This window comes from Rattus norvegicus, chromosome 17 (assembly GCF_021556685.1).
Source record: "Rattus norvegicus strain SHRSP/BbbUtx chromosome 17, alternate assembly SHRSP_T2T, whole genome shotgun sequence".
In the NCBI taxonomy this organism is placed as follows: Eukaryota; Metazoa; Chordata; class Mammalia; order Rodentia; family Muridae; genus Rattus; species Rattus norvegicus.
In genome coordinates, this window is record NC_141550.1 from 30016252 (window position 1) to 30034332 (window position 18081).

General features: G+C 42.6%; 1 long non-coding RNA gene across 1 annotated transcript in view; it reads left to right on the plus strand.

Annotated features, from left to right (window-relative positions):
• The window catches only part of LOC148000098 (uncharacterized), a 41601-nt gene extending 38542 nt beyond the window's left edge, over positions 1–3059 (plus strand). The window contains exon 5 of the long non-coding RNA XR_015641257.1: positions 3003–3059. This is a non-coding gene — a long non-coding RNA (uncharacterized LOC148000098). The remainder of the gene's footprint in view (positions 1–3002) is intronic.
• The last annotated feature ends 15022 nt before the right edge of the window (positions 3060–18081 follow it).

Consider the following 18081-nt stretch of genomic DNA (forward strand, 5'->3'; position numbering starts at 1 on the left):
GTATTTAAGTGCAGGTATGCACTGACAGTGGTGTGCCTGTGAAGATCAGAAGACAGCTACTGGGAGTTGGTTCCTCCCTTTCACTGTGGGATGTAGGATGTAACTGAAGTTGTCAAGCTTGTGTAGCCAGTCCTTTGGGACCCTAGCCCGTGGAATGGTGTCGCCCACATTCAATATGGGTCTTTTTATCTCAGTTAACTCAGTCTAAAACCATTCCCAGACATGTCCAAAGGCATATTCCCATGGTTACTCTAAACCCATCAAGTTAACAAGCATGATTAAATCTTACGTCCCTGATGGAGTTTGTGGTAGCTGGGAGAGGGGTGAGGTCTGACAAGGTTACACTGCAGTTTTGTTCCACAGCTTTTCATAAGACAGGCTGCTAGAACTGAGGACATTTGGCATGTTTGACTACTTGTCATCCAAGATTTTAGTTATCCTATACTGTGGGATGGGAAGGGAAAATTTAGGGGCTACTCTTCACATATATAAGCAAAAGGAGTTTGTCTTTCTCACTTCAGGAAGTCTCCACAGGGATAAGCATGATAATTAGCATGAGCCTGCTAGACTCTGTCCCCTTAGGAAGACTGGAGTCTGGGGTCATTTTCAGAAGCAAAGGCTATACCTGGCTGTTGATCCTGCAGAGAGAGGGCTGCTTGTTTTAGGGTTTCAGCACTTCCCTGGCTTGTGTCAGCTCCTGAGCTTGGTGCATTCCTCTTCTATGGATTCTGTCAGCTGCACATATATCCTCCTTGATCCCTCTGCCTTCCAATAAATTCTTCTTTGCTGGCCTTGGCCACAGCCATTTTCTGATGCTTTCAGCCAAGAGCTCTAATGAATACAAACAGGAATGCCTTCGACGTGGTTAGGCATATCAGTTAGGAATGCAGCAAGCCCGAGGTTAATCCTGCTCCAAATGCTTAGAAATCTGAAGTTTCTAAATCTGTGAATAACTTGCTTTCCTCTTCTGAAACCTGAGAATAACACCTATTCCCTTTGTAAAGATCAAGTTGGAGCATGCTGTGAAGTTATGGGAAATTTGACTCAAGATGGAATCGCTGTGTGTATGGGGGGGTGTTTTATAAAATGATACAGAGAACGAATATGTCTGATGGATGTGCAGTCAGGTGTGGGGGAGGGGGTACCACCATGGGCCCGTGCTAAGGCATCCCTTCCTCCTGAGGGACCGGTATAGTATAGAATAGAGTTTATTCAGGGCATGGGTAGGGGAATTGAGAGTGTAGTAGAGACAGAGAAAGGCAGAGAAAGAGGAGAGGAGTAGAGGCTAGCCATGAACATGTGGAGAGAGAGGGAGGACAGGAATGGGGAGAAGAGGACAGAGAGAGAGAGAGAGAGAGAGAGAGAGAGAGAGAGAGAGAGCAAGAAGGCAAGAGAGAAAGGAGGGGCCAGGTAGCCCCTTTTATAGTGAGTCAGGCACACCTGAATGTTGCCAGGTAACTGTGGGGTGGAACGTAGACAAAATCCTAACAGGAGGCTCTTTAGAAAACCCCCAAATCATCCTTTTGCTCTATTTAAGCCTGGTTTCCCCAGAGCTTCCTGCAGCTGTGGATTCATGGATTTGATGTTTCCCTGATGATTTATATCTCTTTCGTTAACTGGAACCCTTTATTCTCCTCTTTGGAATACACTTTGGGCTTTGCCCAAACCTGAGTCTGCCAAATTGCAACTCCTAAAAGTCCCACTAAAGCTTTTGAAAATTCTTTATCACGTTGATAGAGAATGCTCATTGGCAGTATAAACAAACAAAAGGGCCTGGCAGTGTGCCTTGTCATTCTAGGACAGTCTAAGGGAAGTTTTCTTACTGGCCTCCAATACTTGCCTTGAGGAAGTCTTTTGGCTGCAGAAGATTAACATGAGCTGTGAACAGAGGAAACAGGAATCTATTGTTCTTTGACCCTGCTTTCCAGCTTTCTCTCCCCTGATCAGCCCTCAGAAGTCACTGTCAGGGCATTCACATTTGTAAACCTAGATAACCAGATTTAGAAACTAAAATGAGCATACAATTTGCTAATAGGATACTATATGATTTGTTGGCAATAGCAAACAAAAATGGAATAATACATTTTTGTTGACAATATTAAAAATCAAGCAGGATAACTCTCATGGCTCATGGTTGCCAGTGAAGAAAAACACAGGGCATTTTGTCCTGGTGAAATATCACAACACAAAAAAATTCCCAATTATTTTACTGTATAAAGTGGGGGGCCTTGGCATGTGATGTAAAAAGTGAGGAAAATGACTCTCTAAGGTATGGTTGAGGGGAAGGTTTTTATTGTAGACATGAGAGAGAGTACAACCAGAGGCACCTGAAAGAGTCCAGAGCAGGGAGGAAAAAGTAGTAGACTGAGTAAACATTGTCAGAAGACTGAACTAGGCCATGAGAGGAGAGAGAAGGGAAGAGCTAGAGGAGATAGATAGATAGATAGATAGATAGATAGATAGATAGATAGATAGATAAATAGATAGATAGATAGACAGAGACAGACAGATACAGATACACACACACAGAGAAGAGAGAGGAGAGGAAAGGGGAGGAAAGGGGAGGGGAGGAGAGGAGAGGGGAGAAAGCAAAGAGAGAGGGAACTGAACAGAACCAAGAGAGGGGGGAGAGCACATAGCCAAAATAGCATGGTTATATATGAGAGAAGCTAGGGGAGGGAAGCCCGTGAGAATCTGGAGTTTAGGATAGGGGTAGGGTGAGAAGATCTGAGAGGAGTCAGAATGCATTCATGGGCCCTGTAGCAGGGATTTTTGTGATGCTGAGGGAGCCTGGAGGCCAGCATGGGCTTTGCTAATAGGCACCTCAGTTAGATATTTGTCCCCAGTTTCTTTTGGACCTGACACTAATGTATGATAGTTACAAACCAGCCCAATCAGGTAATACCAACGGATGGGAGCAGCCACAGTGGTGGCCTCAGATTAGCCTCCCTGTCATTCACAATTGATTTTATTTTTCCATTTTAACTCATTGTTCACTGCAGGGGCAGCACATTTCGGCCTGCTGATATAAGAAGCATTCAGGTTTGGTTTTATACATGGTAAGTCACATGCACATCTTTTGAAGTCTTTGGAGACAGGTCACATCCATACACAGGTAGTCTGAATTAGCATAATCCACCAGGTTTTACAGTTCTCAATCAGGATATATGGCTAAACAGGAGCCTATAACGTTCTAAAACATGTCAGTAATTATCTAGCCCTTTTCCCTTAAAAGCCAGCATGTCATTGTTTTAGAAACAGTTTAGTTCTTACAATCAGAACTCTACTGTGGAGACTCACTTTGGACCAGCGTCTTCTCTTGCCCCACATCTCAGAGACCTAACCATGTTGCCTTTTCAACTTATGCATATAAATTGAAAGGTTACTGGTAATTTCATTCTATAAGATAATTTTATGTAATAAACAAGCACTCTTGGTGATCTTAACTTGAACTTGGACCCTAGAGAAATAACTCAAAGACAGAAACAAGATTCTCATCATGACTGTAATAGGCTAGTATCAAATATCAAAAACCGACAATGTAGTCATCCCTTGGTTTCTGCAGTGGACTGGTTTCAAGGTTCCCCTGAGGACATCTAAATCCAAGGATATTCAAATTCCTTACATAAAATGATGTAGTGTTTGCCTAGATTGTACCTTCCACATGTTTTAAGTAACTCCTGAGTGGTTTCTAATGCATAATGCTCTGTATGTAGTTGTCACGCTGTATCCCCTAGGGAATAGCGGCAAGAAAAAGTCTGCACTTGTTAAGAACAGATTTGGAGGGGGGTTATTTTGGATGCTTGGTTGGTGAATCAGCAGATGTGAAACTTCTGAAATACAGAGGCAAGGACACCTTTGATAGAGAGAAGTGAAAATATGTGTGAAAATATTTAGACTCGGTTAGTTAAAATTTAAGAACATGCATAATGGTCACAGAATAAACAGATGAATCCTGAATATTGTAAGAGGAACTTGATGATGGTTTCTTTACTCAACAATGAAATCAACTAAGGCCACCTCTTCTAATACAGTGGCTTTTAAAGCAAAGTAATTAATTACCCCTTAGTTTCCAAAGACTAGGAAATTAAGAGTGTTCTTCCTGGGTGGCCCCAGTTTGGGAATCTTCCATAAAGTTTCCAGTTGTTTTTGAGAAAGCGCACCATCGCCTAGAGACAGGGCAGAAGGATGTAGGTGGTCCATTCACAAAAGACAGCAAATTGATATCAGCCCTGGTTAAGGGGTACCAGTTTCTCTCCATATGCTATCTCTGCACTGCTGTGTGAATGTTACAAGGTTTGGTGGCCAGTTCTTTCCTGAGTTAACAAAATTTGGGAGTCTAAGGAAGTGAGTATTAACTGGGGCTTTGCAACAATATCATAAGAAATATTTGGCAATATCTGATATCTTTGATTTCAACAGAGTACAGAGTACAATTGGCATTGACAGGCAGAGGCTCTGAATGCCAATAAATGTTGTTCAAACCAAACCACAGGATTCCACCACAATTGTTAATTACCATCCATAGACAACCACATTCAAAGCCAGATGGACGTACTCATAATTGCTTCGGAGGTTGCGGCAGTATAATTGCAAGTTTCAGGCCATCCTAGGCTACAGAGTGAGTTCAAGGCTAGCCTGGCCAACTTAGTGAGATCTTATCCCAAAGTCACAAGTGAAGAGAGAGCTGGTTATATAGCATGCTTGCCTAGCATGTGATAGGTTCTGCCTTTCATCCTCAACACTGCGATCTATTAACCATCTGGTTCAAAATTTCTGGTAACATCCCCGATTCTCTGTGATAGGATTATGAGTGGCCCTCCTTTCTACCTGTCAGAAGCCATCTAGGAAAGGCTAAAGGCATGCAAATGAGCTTTCTGGAGATGGCCCACCATTTAGCATTGTCTGTGAAGAGTGAGCTCTAAGAATGCAAGGTCCTTAGAAACTTCATCCCAGGATTTCTTCTTGCTCCTGATAGGCCTTCCCTATCACTATTACACGGTCTAATGATTCCTGGACATCAGCAAATTCCCTGCAGATCAACATGAAGATGAACTTTTATGAATTAATGTTGTTTAGATGAATTAATGACTTTATAGAATTCCTGATTTGATTCAAATAATTTTAAGAAGAAAATTTAAGTAAATGGTTTTGGTTGTTTTGCAAGAAAGATGTAATACGAATAGAATCATAACTAGAATGTACCCACTCCTCATAGAAGAGTAAGTAAAAGCTACAATAGTAAGGAATAAAATGAGTCTTCACAATTACAGCAAAAGGAGAAATAGGCTTGGGACAAATTTGTGATCAAAGAAAAGCATTCATTCTAGGTCAGGTCCAAGGATGAAGTCACAGGTGTGCACTATGATAAAGGGAGGCCATGTGAAACTGTTTCTTCGAACTTATAATGAGCAGATAGGAAACACAGCTTTGAACTTACTGTGGACATCCTTCTGTAACTCCCCTTTTGTGGAACATTTTATCTATAATTTTCTAAAGAACTTTTGTCTAATAACATATAAAAAGGCCAGGGAGATGGAATAAAGTTTGGCTTGGGGGAGGGGCTCAGTCCCATCCATCAATGTATAGATGTATATGTCTGTTTGTCTAAATGCACATTCATGTGTAGGTATATAAGTGCGATATGTAAGTGTAGGTATGTAAGTATGCATGAAAAATTGTGGAGTTGATGAAACAGGTACTCAAGCCCAACCAGTGTGTGTGTGTGTGTGTGTGTGTGTGTGTGTGTGTGTGTGTGTGTGTGTTGTCTGAGTAAATGATTTTCTTTTTCTTTTCTTTTATCTCTTATTTAGGAAGAGTTAATGAGTTCCAGGCCTTTTCCTGGTCAGACAGAGAGAAAAGAAACCAGAGCTTATTAACACAAAATAGTAAGAGGAAAGAAACCGATACTTATCAGCACAAAATAGAGAGAGTTACAAAGTCAGAGATCATCAGTCTTTGGCCTCCATCCAACTCTGTATCCTACCTCAGTACCATTCATTATGAAAGCCAGGGCGGGCCCCTGGCACTACTTATCTCTATTTTCTAAATTTTCTGGAAGGAAAATGTAAATTTGCATAGCGAGAGATACGCACAATATGTGCATTCTTCCAGATGCCCCATTTGGGTAAGAAGATGGATCAATTTCTCTTGGGCACCAACAGACCATCTTTCTTAGAAGCTAGTATCATTTGACATTGGAGCTTGTCTTAAACATCTCTTCCCTCCTATACTAACCTGTCAACTATAGCCAAACTGCCAAGCAGTTAGAACTGGCAACACTGTTACATACAGATGCCACCAACCACTCTTTTTGTCTTACCTCAAAAAGTTTATTTGACTTCTTTCAGATTCAAGAGCAGAATGTCCTTCATCCTCTGGGAAAACTGCCTGGTCATATATTAGGGAGAGCTGGATGACAGCCTTGTTCTCTTCCTCTTGACCCTAGTTCTGAGGTATCTTTCATTCTGCCACCTCTACCCCGTCCATCTCTACTAGCCCTCTCATCTCAGCAAATGCACACATGCTTTCCAGTCTTTAAAACTCAAAGGACAGACATGCAACACTATCCTCCTCTCCCATACCCTCCCACTGGATTGCTGGATTTCTATTTTTGAGTTCTATATTTACTGCCTCAACTTCTTCATCATTTGTTCTTTTTATGAAGTTTAACAGGCAACAACTTTTGCTCTTATTTATCCTAGTGTTTCTCAGAGACTGGACCTCACACACATACAGTAAAATCATTTGCATTTCAGAACTGAACCCCCAGAGTGGGCATCTGTTAGGCCCACATATTTTTGAGGCATTTTCCTAGGACTCAAGTACTCTGAGCTTCAAGAGCCTCGCTCATCATCCAGTGAGCTCTGATTTCTTTATGAGTTATTAACACATCTCTGTGACCAAAGTACTCAGGAGGAACACCTGAAGGGACAAAAGACTTATTTCAGCTCACAGTTTCAGGGGACTCATTTTCACTATGGAAGGAGAGGTATGGAGGTAAGAAAACATGGAGGAAGACCCTCCCTCATGACTGACCAAGAAGCAAAGGGAAAACAGGCTGGAACTAGAAGCAGCTAAAACCTTCAAAAGCCTGTGCCTACTGACCTACTTCTTTCAACAAAGAACCACCTCCTAAAGGCACCAGGAAACAAACATTCAAAACAAAAGACTGTGGAGAATACACAGATTCAAATGGTATCAGCTTCACACGAGAGACACCCAGGCTCTACACGGTGTATTTTGGTGCCTCGTTTTTTATGGTTTGTTTGGGTTTGGTTTTTTTGAGATAGGATTTCTCTGTGTATCCTTGGCTGTTCTATTCACTCTGTAGACCAAAGATCTGCCTGCCTCTGCTTCCCTAGTGCTGGGATTAAAAGTGTGTACCACTGCCACACATTGGCTTTGTTCCTCTTTCAAAGAAAGACCTGGATCGAATTAACAATGGAAATTCTCATAGTGTGAAATCATATGGAAGTGGCAAAGAGAGAACACAGCTAGCAACTTGACTTCTGTCTTAGTCAGGGTTTCTATTCCTGCAAAAACATCATGACCAAGAAGCAAGTTGAGGAGGAAAGGGTTTATTCTTGCTGCTGTTCATCACCAAAGGAAATCAGGACTGGAACTCAAGCAGATCAGGAAGCAGGAGCTGATGCAGAGGCCATGGGGGGATGTTATTTACTGTCTTGCTTCCCCTGGCTTGCTCAGCTTGCTCTCTTATAGAACCCAAGACTACCAGCCCAGGGACAGCACCACCCACAATGGGCTGGGTCCTCCTCCCTTGATCACTAGTTGAGAAAATGCCTTACAGTTGGATCTCATGGAAACATTCCCTCAACTGAGGCTCCTTTCTGTGATAACTGTGTCAAGTTGACACATAAAACCAGCCAGTACAACTTCCCTTCCTGATTTTTGTCTACCCACTGAAAGCTAAAATCAAGGTTCCTGTTGGCTTCTTCTTTCTGTCTTATGGTGATGCTGGTAGAGATTAGAATCTCTTCTGAGCAGCACAGATCAGAGTGACCCATCTGACCCAGTTAATCTGGCTCAGAGAAAACACTGGAAGGAAATGACTGTGCAAAGACAGAAGTAGGTTTTGAAGAACAAAGTAATTCTTTCTAATGCTGATACTTCATAGCTGACCACACATGATTTTTATCAGTGACTAAATGCTGGATAAGCACAGCAGTTCACTCTCTTGAAAATTCTCTCTTTAAAAATCAGTGGTAACATGTGGACCCAGGCCAATGGGTCTCTTAAGTCTGAAGCTTGTAGACTGCATACTGATAGAGCTTCTTGTTAGGTTCAAAGCTCCCCACCACTATCCCCCTGCCCCCTGCTCTACCACCCCAAAAGGCAGCACTGGTGACATTGCCCTAGACAGAAGAACAGTTAAACAGGCCCAAAGGTGGGTTTCTGTCCATCAGGAACTATCCTTAATACTCCAGGAACCTTCCTTACCTTCCTCCAAGAGTCAACTACTTCAGGCAAGGGCTCAGTTCAGGGCAATCAGAATGGCCTGTGTCAGCTCCTATCTCCACCCTGCTGACTGTCATGTAACATCTGCTTGCCTTTCCACCATTTTGCTCCTCTCTGCCTCTCCACCCCAAACCCAAGAGATGGTCTTGGCAGTTTGATCTGCAATAAACCTTTCTTGCAAGAAACTACCCACAGAGTATCCTAGTTTAGTAGTTTCTTTGTGCCATCGCTTACACTTCTCTAAGTGGGAGCCTTGTGAGTGAGACCCAGCATACAGTAAAGGCTGGCGTTTCATCTCTTCGGGGACACACAGACTCTGGGAGGACTCTTCTCTGGGAAGGAATCCTTTCTATTTCTAAGATTATAGGGTCTTCACCTCAGCAGGTAGGCTCTTGCGGACAGATTGTTAACTACTGGATACCCAATCCTTTTCCTCTCTGAAAAAAAGGCACCTCTTGTAGTGTGGTCCCTGAAGGGAGGTCCCTTCTGATGATAGGCTCCTGGATACATCCCTCTCTTAACTGTCCATCTGACAGCTCCAATTGTAAAAGAACACAGGGGAAGACCACTTCATATAGGCTTTTGTGATTGCTTCAGGACCTCAGTTGGAGTACTTCTATGGGAACATGTAAAGGCTATACATTGGACTTCCTTATTTAGCCCTGAAAACCTGACAGCTTTCCACTTTCCACTTTGTTGAATACACCATTTTAAGTCACACCAGGGCCTGGTTTCATTATTAATTTGTTCTCTTCTGGTGGGTCTATGAAATGGCACCAAAAGATCTTAGCACCTAGACTACTTTACCTCAAGGTGGGGGGACATGGGCAAAGCTATCCTTACATGGAGGTGGCATTTAGGCATGCTCAGGCATTTCAACATGTTTGTGTGAAGTTATTTACAGATTAATATATTAGAATAGTGATTTTTTAAAAAATGCAACGTTGTATATATAGTTTAATGACAAAAATATATATCCCTTATACTTAAGTATCCATGATCAAAATGACTAGAAGGGAAAACTATCAAAATGATAAGACATACTTCCTGATTAACAGTCTATGAGTGATGTTTCCATCTCTGGATTTGAAACTCTCTCTGTAATAAGCATGTGTCATATGTACAAAGCACAGAATGAAACTCTATAAGTTTAAAAGTATGTAAGAACTCTAGAGAAGGCAAAGGGAAGCAGGTTAGACCATTTCCTGGGACAGTTGGTTAGACCTTTCCCACTAACTCCCTGCCTTAGTCAGAGTTTCTATTCCTGCACAAAACATCATGACCAAGAAGCAAATTGTGGAGGAAAGGCTTTATTCAGCTTACACTTTCACATTGCTGTTCATCACCAAAGGAAGTCAGGACTGGAACTCAAGCAGGTCAGAGAGCAGGAGCTGATGCGGAGGCCATGGAGGGATGTTACTTACTGGCTTGTTTCCCCTGGCCTGCTTAGCTTGCTCTCTTATAGAACCCAAGACTACCAGGCCAGGGATGGTACCACGTACAATGGGCTGGGTCCTCCCCCCTTGATAACTAGTTGAGAAAATGTGTTACAGCTGGGTCTCATGGAGGCATTTTCTCAACTGAGGCTCCTTTCTCTGTGATAACTTCAGCTTGTGTCAAGTTGACACACAAAACCAGCCAGTACACTCCCCATTGCCTTGATAACTCCCTTGGCTCTGTGAACTGACCTACTTTTTACTCCAGCTGTGCCCAGCTTCTATTCTTCTTGTGTGGACAGTGTGTCCTGCCTGTCCTGCTGTTATACAAGTTCCATAAGTCCCCAAATGAGCATGCCCGGTTTGTAAGCACGCAGATGTTAGACATGGCCCATTAGGACGAGTGAGACAATGCCAGGGAAGAAGGAAATGGAAGAGACATATGCTTCTGCAGAGTAACAAGGAACAGCTGTCAGACTCACAGGGCCAGCCTCAGCATCTCTTAAGTACAAAGCCCTTACCTTCTTCCTGGGAACAGATTTTCTTTTAGTCAGAATTAAACTGTAGGATTCTATCCTCGGTGCAAGACAGAACCTTTTCTTTTAGTCCATCTTTTGGTCACTGAACTTCTAGACAGCTGAGCAGTGGCCAACTCATCAGTCTCTGAACACCACTCATTGAAACCACCAAACTGCATGAACTTGGGCCCTCTCAAGACTAGTCCTCTCAAGACTAGTCCTCTCAAGACTAGTCCTGGACTCAGAGCTGTGTGTGTGTGTGTGTGTGTGTTGCCTCAAAACAGGTGTGAGACTAAAAGTGTCTCTGGTACTATTTTTAGGGTCCTCTAATCAAGAGATGACCTAGAAAACATGACTTTATAGTCTCGTGAGGTTTGTTTGTAAGGGACACATAGCAGCAGCCCTTGTCTACATTGTCACTTTTCAAGGTTTTAATTGTTCATGTTAACTGTGGTCTGAAAATACTGAATTGAAGAGTTCAAGAGTGAAAAGTTTGTAAGGTTTAAATAGAACACTTTTGAGTAGTATCCAGGAATCCTTCACTATCCCCATTGAGTGTGAATCATACTTGTGCCTTGTGTAGACATTGTATACACCAATATCCATTGATCATGTAGTGACTCTTCTGTTAGGAGCGAAAAGTCCATCAGATTGCAACTGTATGAGACAAACAATATTGGTAGTTCTAATGGGGCAGAGAAAAGGTAAGAATTCCTGACTTAAAGAGAAGAAAACTCATGGCGAGACTGCTGAAGCCCACAGTATATTAAGGTATTTTAAGAGACTACATCTGCCTGCCTATATTATTGTAAGTGATCTATTTTACTAGTAGTTATTGTTGTTAATCTCATGCTGTGCCTAATTTATAAACTGTTTTATTTCAGGCATTATTATAGGTACATATATACAGGAGTAGAAATGGCATCCTCTGCTGCCTCACAGAGAGACTTGGGGGTGTCTTGGAACATGTCAGGCTCATTAGAAGGGATGGCTATGGGATTCTTCTGCCATCATTTATTCTGTTTTATTCTGTGTCCTTTTCATGAGTTGTGCCCCCTTCATGAGTTTCTGTCTTATCCTTTGAACCCAGGAGCCAATTTACCCATGCAGTTTGTCTCTCTGCCTCTCCTCTTTGGCTCTCTCAAGGAAGAGACAAATGGATCTTTGCTATTGAGAACAGAGCCTTTTCCAAACAGTAGCTATGTTACATTAGTGGATTAGAAAATCTGTGTCAGAGGCTAAAACTAGCATTTCTAATGTCTAGAAACAGAATGTGAATGAATCTATTTGTAATGAGCAATCTTGGGGTAGCACAAAGAAACCTGGAAACAAAGTAGAAGAAATTTGAAAAGGCGATTTATCTTTCTGCCTAAAGGGTGCATTAGTACAGAAACTGTGTTGGCACAAGCTTTTTCCAAAATGGCGTCTGTCTTGTACCTCTGTTGTAAGTAGTAACTGTGTCTCATCTCATCCCACAATATGACATGATTGACTTGTTGGTGGAAAGAGTAAATGGGAGAGTCCTTGTCCAGCTAACTACCTTTGATAGAAACAAAGAAAATTTCTCAAGATAGAAATAAGTGAGTTGAAAACATGAGTCATTGCCTTCACTGATGAGGAGAAGATCATGGCTAAAGAAGTTTGAAAACCAAAGGTCTAGGTGATGGGTGGTATACAAAGGTGCCTCCATTTAGGATAGCAGTAAGCCCTGATGAGCTCACTGTAAGGTGAAACTATTATCGATGGAAATTCCAGCTAATCTCCCGTACACCCCAGTCCAGGCATGCCTTGTTTGAGACACACTGAAAGAAGTAGAGCTCATTCAGTCAGCATGGGAAGAGAGTCCAAGTAGAGTACATATTGACCATATATACTGAATGTATAATTGATGAATAATGTAAAATATAAAAGATAAATTGGTAAATTGACCAATTATACTGAATGTATAATTGATGGAACATTTTAGGTTGAACCACTGTATTTCAGGAGCATCTTTGCCTTTGGTTTTGGTCCCCAGCTTGTGGTGAAGAGCTCCCCAATCCCCGGGCAATTCTTAAGTGATAGGAATACATATAGTTATTCCTGAGAATCATCTTTAACCATATTTGTGTATCTGAGTTTATGTTAATGCACAGACTCTTAGTGAACCACTGGATTAGCTTCAATTTTACAAAGTAAAAGCACTCTTATGGTAGGATGGTGGTAGAAACCATCCTACTGGCATACCGTCCAGTTGTGGAGCATTCAAGGAGAATAAGTGCCCTTTCCCAAGGCTCTTTTGCTGGTCCTTGGAGGAACCAAAGTATTCAGATAGACAGCCATGCCTTGAACCCATGTCTTGGGTCACTTGCTGTATGATGCCACAGTGTGGTGCTTCTCTAAACATGGTGATTTCCAAGGTGAAAGGAAGGCTCCCAGGGAGTAGAGAGGAAAGAAAATGAAGGGCAAGTCCCAGGAAGCACCTAATCAGAAATAGTAGCAGGGAGAGGCCAACAGTTCAGATTTCGCTGAGTGTGAAGTGGAGGTTATGTGGAAATTAGAAGAAGTGGGGCTTCAGAAGGCCAAAGTGGAATTGGACATCTTGAAGATGCAGCAAGACAAGTGATAGTGATCTCTAAACCACAGATGGTCTGGTAAGTGTGTAAAGTGAAGAGGAACCCAAGGTTATTGACAATAGGAGGTCAAGGGGATTTGATGGTGTGGTGGCAGCCAAAGATACAGGCAAAATATGCTAATGGAAAGATGAGGTAGGTGCTGAGCCCTTTCCCTGAAGTTTATGGTAGAGAGATCCACCCTCGGAAATAGCTCATAAGGTTGAACCAAGGAACCATCAGTGAAAATGGAGATAACATGTAATAGTGACAAACATTGTTAGGATGCTCCTAGGATCTATCAAAAGCATAAAAAGTTAGGTAGATTATAGAGATGGAAAAGTCAATATAAGAATAAAATTATAAACGATGTCCCGTTCCCTTTTAATTTTTATTTTTATATAGATCTTCATGTGCCCCAAGCTGGCTTCAAGCTCAATATATACCCAAAGCTGGCATTGTATTCCAAATCCTCCTTCCCATGCTTCCAAAGTCCTGGGGTTACAGGTGTGTGTCACCATAACTTACTATGTTGTTGAATAAAAATAAAATACCAGATAAAATGTTGCAATGAGAAAGAACAAAGGTTAATAGATGAGTTATAAAGCACACAAGAAGAAATTAACAAAACAATAGAAAAGACAGAGAGTGAACTGGCAACCCAACGAAAAACTGTAAAGGCCAAAAGACCGAAGAGACAGTGGTCTCCTTTGAAATCCCGGGAATTCCAGGGCTTCCTTTCAGGGAGGCAGAGGCAGGCAGAGGCAGGCAGAGGCAGGCAGAGGCAGGCAGAGCTCTGTGTTTCAGGTCAATGTGGTGTACAAAGTGAGCTATAAGTAGGGACCTGTTGAGGGGGAGAGAGAGAGAGAGAGAGAGAGAGAGAGAGAGAGAGAGAGAGAGAGAGAGAGAGAGCGAGAGGAGGGAGGAGGAGTTTCAGTAATGCTTATGAACCGTGAGAGTTTAAATTGCTGCAATCATTTGGAAGGAGTCTCAGCTTCAGTTGTCTCTCATCAAATAACAAAAGCCCATCAGAGCAGGCCTTTCAAGTCTGTTTCCACGAGCTTCACATTAGAAAGCATTCATCCATCCCCAAATAAGAAATTGATTAATGATCTATTATGGAGTGAAAGTCCTCCTATAGAAACAGCACTTGGGACAAAGCCTGCAGCACTCGAGTTTTAGAGAATGAGTGCTTTGGAGCTAGGTAGACTTGTTTTGGGGAAGGGAGACCTCGACCTTGGTTACTATACCCATTTTTCTCCGCAGGTGGATGTTGACATCGCTGGGAAGCTATGGGGCAAACCTACACCTGGATTAGAGACGGAAAGGGATTAAAGCACTGACCTCAGACCTGAGCAAAAGTTTATTCGAACCTTAGATCTTTTGAAAATGCAATCAAGTGTCTGTCCAGCCCTTGGACCCGGCTGGGGCACATAGAGGCCTCTTGGTGCTGACTCAGGGTTTTCTCCCTCATGGAGGAACACTTGCAGGGTGAGGACAGTGCCTCTGACTCGACATCTGGAAGGGTTTCTTCATTTAAACACAATCAGGCCGGTTCTGTTTGATTTTAGTAATTTTTCTTTTATCTATTTAAAAACAATCAAGTTAACCCACAGTTTATCTTGAAGTTTCCAATCTCCTTCATGGAAGTGAGTCTTTCCACACAGGACACTTCTGCAGTTTTTTTCAAATTCAGCTTAAGTTTTCATTAATATTTACATTTTAAGTATTTTATAATTTAACAGATAGCTCAGTGGTATGGCTCACAATTCAAAGATACATCCTGATCTAATGTAGAGAGTGTCTTTCCCACTCTTGTCTCCAAGCTCCACTCTTCTCTCACTCAGAGAAAAACAATGATTTCTAGAATCTTGTATTTTTTCCAGAGATATTTTAAGTGCCATATATACGAGAAAAATTCCTGTATCAGTTTACTACTGCCTCCTTTAAATAAACAGTGTCATATATTGTGTTCTGAGAGCACATACATGCACACATATATATGACTTTTTTTTCCCTATTTTAAAATAAGGGCACTAGAAGCACAAGGCAGTGTAAAGCGCTTAGGAAAATGTTCTCCCCATAGAGACATCTATAAACTGATCAAAATTAGTGAAATCGAATCAGTAGAACTCTCTAGAGATTGATCAAAGTGCTCGAAGCAGATGGGGAGCAGCACACTTCCTCAGCAGAAACAGAGGTGGTGGGAGGCTGCTGCACAGAGCTCTGTGCCAGGGAGATGCTGGAGCTGAGCAAGTGAGCGGGGATGGGTGGGCCCCACATCCCCCAGCTCCCTGCTGCAGAAGCCTGACAGGATATAAGGAGTACACACCAGTGCTGGCCCACGAGTGTTGGTGACCAGTTCTCAGAGCTCATTTTAGTGACTCAACAGAGAAGGGATGTAATGAGGATGATGCCAAGCACACCCCTCATTCCCTCACAGCAGACTGTGTGGAGGACCTGCTCAGACACACCACACATCTCTAACAGATTCCTGAAGTGGAAGCCCTGTTCCAGGTAGACTTGACAACCAGTCTGTGGTGGATATGCTTGGTCCATAGGAAGTGGCTCCGTTGGAGGAAGTGTGTCACTGTGTGTGTGTGTGTGTGTGTGTGTGTGTGTGTGTGTGTGTGTGTGTGTGTTGAGGGGTGTGAGCTGGGCTGCACTTTGATAGCCTCCTCCTAGCTGCTTGCAAGACAGTCTTCTCCTAGCACTGCCTTCAGACCAAGATGCAGAACTCTCAGTTTCTGCTCCTTCTCCAGCACCGTGTCTTCCTGGATGCTACCATGCTTCCTGTCATGATGATAATGGATTAAACCTCTGAACCTGTAAGCCAGCCCCAATGAAATGTTTGCCTTTATAAGAGTTGCCAGTCATGGTGTCTCTTCACAGCAGTAAACCACTATGGTCCTACCCCAGCTCTGAGGACCGAATCACACAGATTAATGATGGCATCAGTCCTTTCTGCCACACATATCCAGTTCCTGCTCAGTTTGGAAGATGCAGGTGGCAAAGCTGCAGAAGGGTTATCTCCATCCTTTCCCACAAGGTAGACTGTCGAGGAACACCTTTGCACTAGCCTCAACAGTAGCCATACCCCAACCACCCTGTGCCAAGCTCTGCTTTAATTGTGTGGAGTAATTTATGAGCCTGGGTTATGATTGAAAACAATAACTAACTAGTTGATATAATAAGAAATCGGGCTTAAAGATAATGCCTGGGTGGTTGAGCAGAGGCTGAAAGAACTTTGAAAATGCCAGGATAACAATAGTTGCCAATGAGCTAACAGCAGTCTCCAGGGCAGGAAATCAGGGCCCAGAGCTGATGCCTCTTTCAGACTGAAATGTGCAACTTTCAAGAGCAACTATGAGTCATGGAGAAACGGAAAAGAGCAAGCCAGTGCAGGCAAGCACTCAGCACCAGAACAGACCTATAAAGTGTGCAGATGTTGGGTGTAACAGAAAATGATTTCAAAGCAGCTACCACAACCATGTTCAAAGAACCACGGGAGACCACTTCTGAAAGAACCAAAGGAAGCAGGGAGATAATGTCGGAGGTAAAAGAAATGTAAATAGTGACTAGAAGGTAGAGCCAAATTCACTAGGTATTAAAAAACAAAACAAAAACAACAAAAACAAGCATGGGCGACGATAGAGTAATAGAGATCATGCAAAGAGGAAAAATAATCAACTGAGCATCATGGGATTGTGAATAGCATTAACTATACCAATGCATGCGCACCAAGTATAGCAGAAAAAGAAGAAAGGCTAGGAAGATGAGGGCATCCACTGCAAAATCTGACAAACTGTGTTTGATCTTTTCCTAGGACCCCAGGAAAGAGAATTGATCCCCACAAATTGTCTTCTGATTTCTACAATCCCACTCAGTTATGTGGGACCCTGTTCCCCAAATAAATAAATAAGTTAAAAATCACACACACACACACACACACACACACACACACACACACACACACACACACGTTCAAAGAAGTAATGCCTGTCCACCATGGTGGTATATACCTTTAGCCCCAACACTTGGGAGAAAGAGAGGCAGGTGGATCTTTGAGTTTGAGGCTAGCCTAATCTACATAATGAGTTCCAGGTCAGTTAAGGTGACTTAGTGAGAGCTTGTCTAAAGAAAGCAGAATAAAGCAAAACAAAATAAAATTCACCAAACGAATTTAAAATGGGGGGGGGGGAGAGAAGGAGTATAATTTGAATTGATAATGGATCAGTGGTTAAGAGCATTGGCTGCTCTTCCAAAAGGACTGGGAATAAAGAACTAATCTATATAGCTGAGAAGCTCAATTAATTCTAAATAGGATTAAAACGGGGCCACAAATAAGTACAGTGTAGTGAAGTGAAGTGAAAGCAGGCAATAAATGGAAAAAATTCGAAAGCTGCAGACGAAAAATGACTCATCAGACACAGTAGGGTGAAATGCCTCTGTCCCTGTGAATTAACTTCACACCAAACAATGGAAACCAAGGACAACACAATTGTTTCTTACAAAACCTGAGGTTGGAGTCACTCCTAAAACAGAAGTTGAGAAGCTTCCAAGAAGACTGTCATCCTGAGGCAGGCCAGTCAGATTCCCACAAAAGGAAGACTATAAGCAGGTTGCTCATTCTAGCACCTCTGTCAGGGGAAGGTAGTCTCCAAGTACCGGGGAATCTGTCTCAAATATGTAGATGTAGCTAGAGATTGTGCTGGGTTGGTAAAATGCTATTGTAGGCTCTTTTCTAAGATCTGTAACTTCACTAGTCCTGGGGAGTTGGCTAGTTTTCCAGTACCCAAGGCATGATGGTTACCTTCACGTTGAGCAGGCCTTAAGTCTAACCAGAGAGCCATTGGCTATCACAGACGCGTGCATACCAGTGCTGAGCCTTTAGAGTTCCTACTGTGTCTTGCTGATGGTCGGTGTGGTTCATAGGTGTCACAGTTCGGCAGGGCTGTTGATTGCTTCCTTCCTTTGGAAGCTTGTGTGGTGCCTCAGAGAGGAAGTTTTCAGGTCAGTTCCAGCTTAGAGGACTTGGGCCCTGTATCTGAAGTGCAT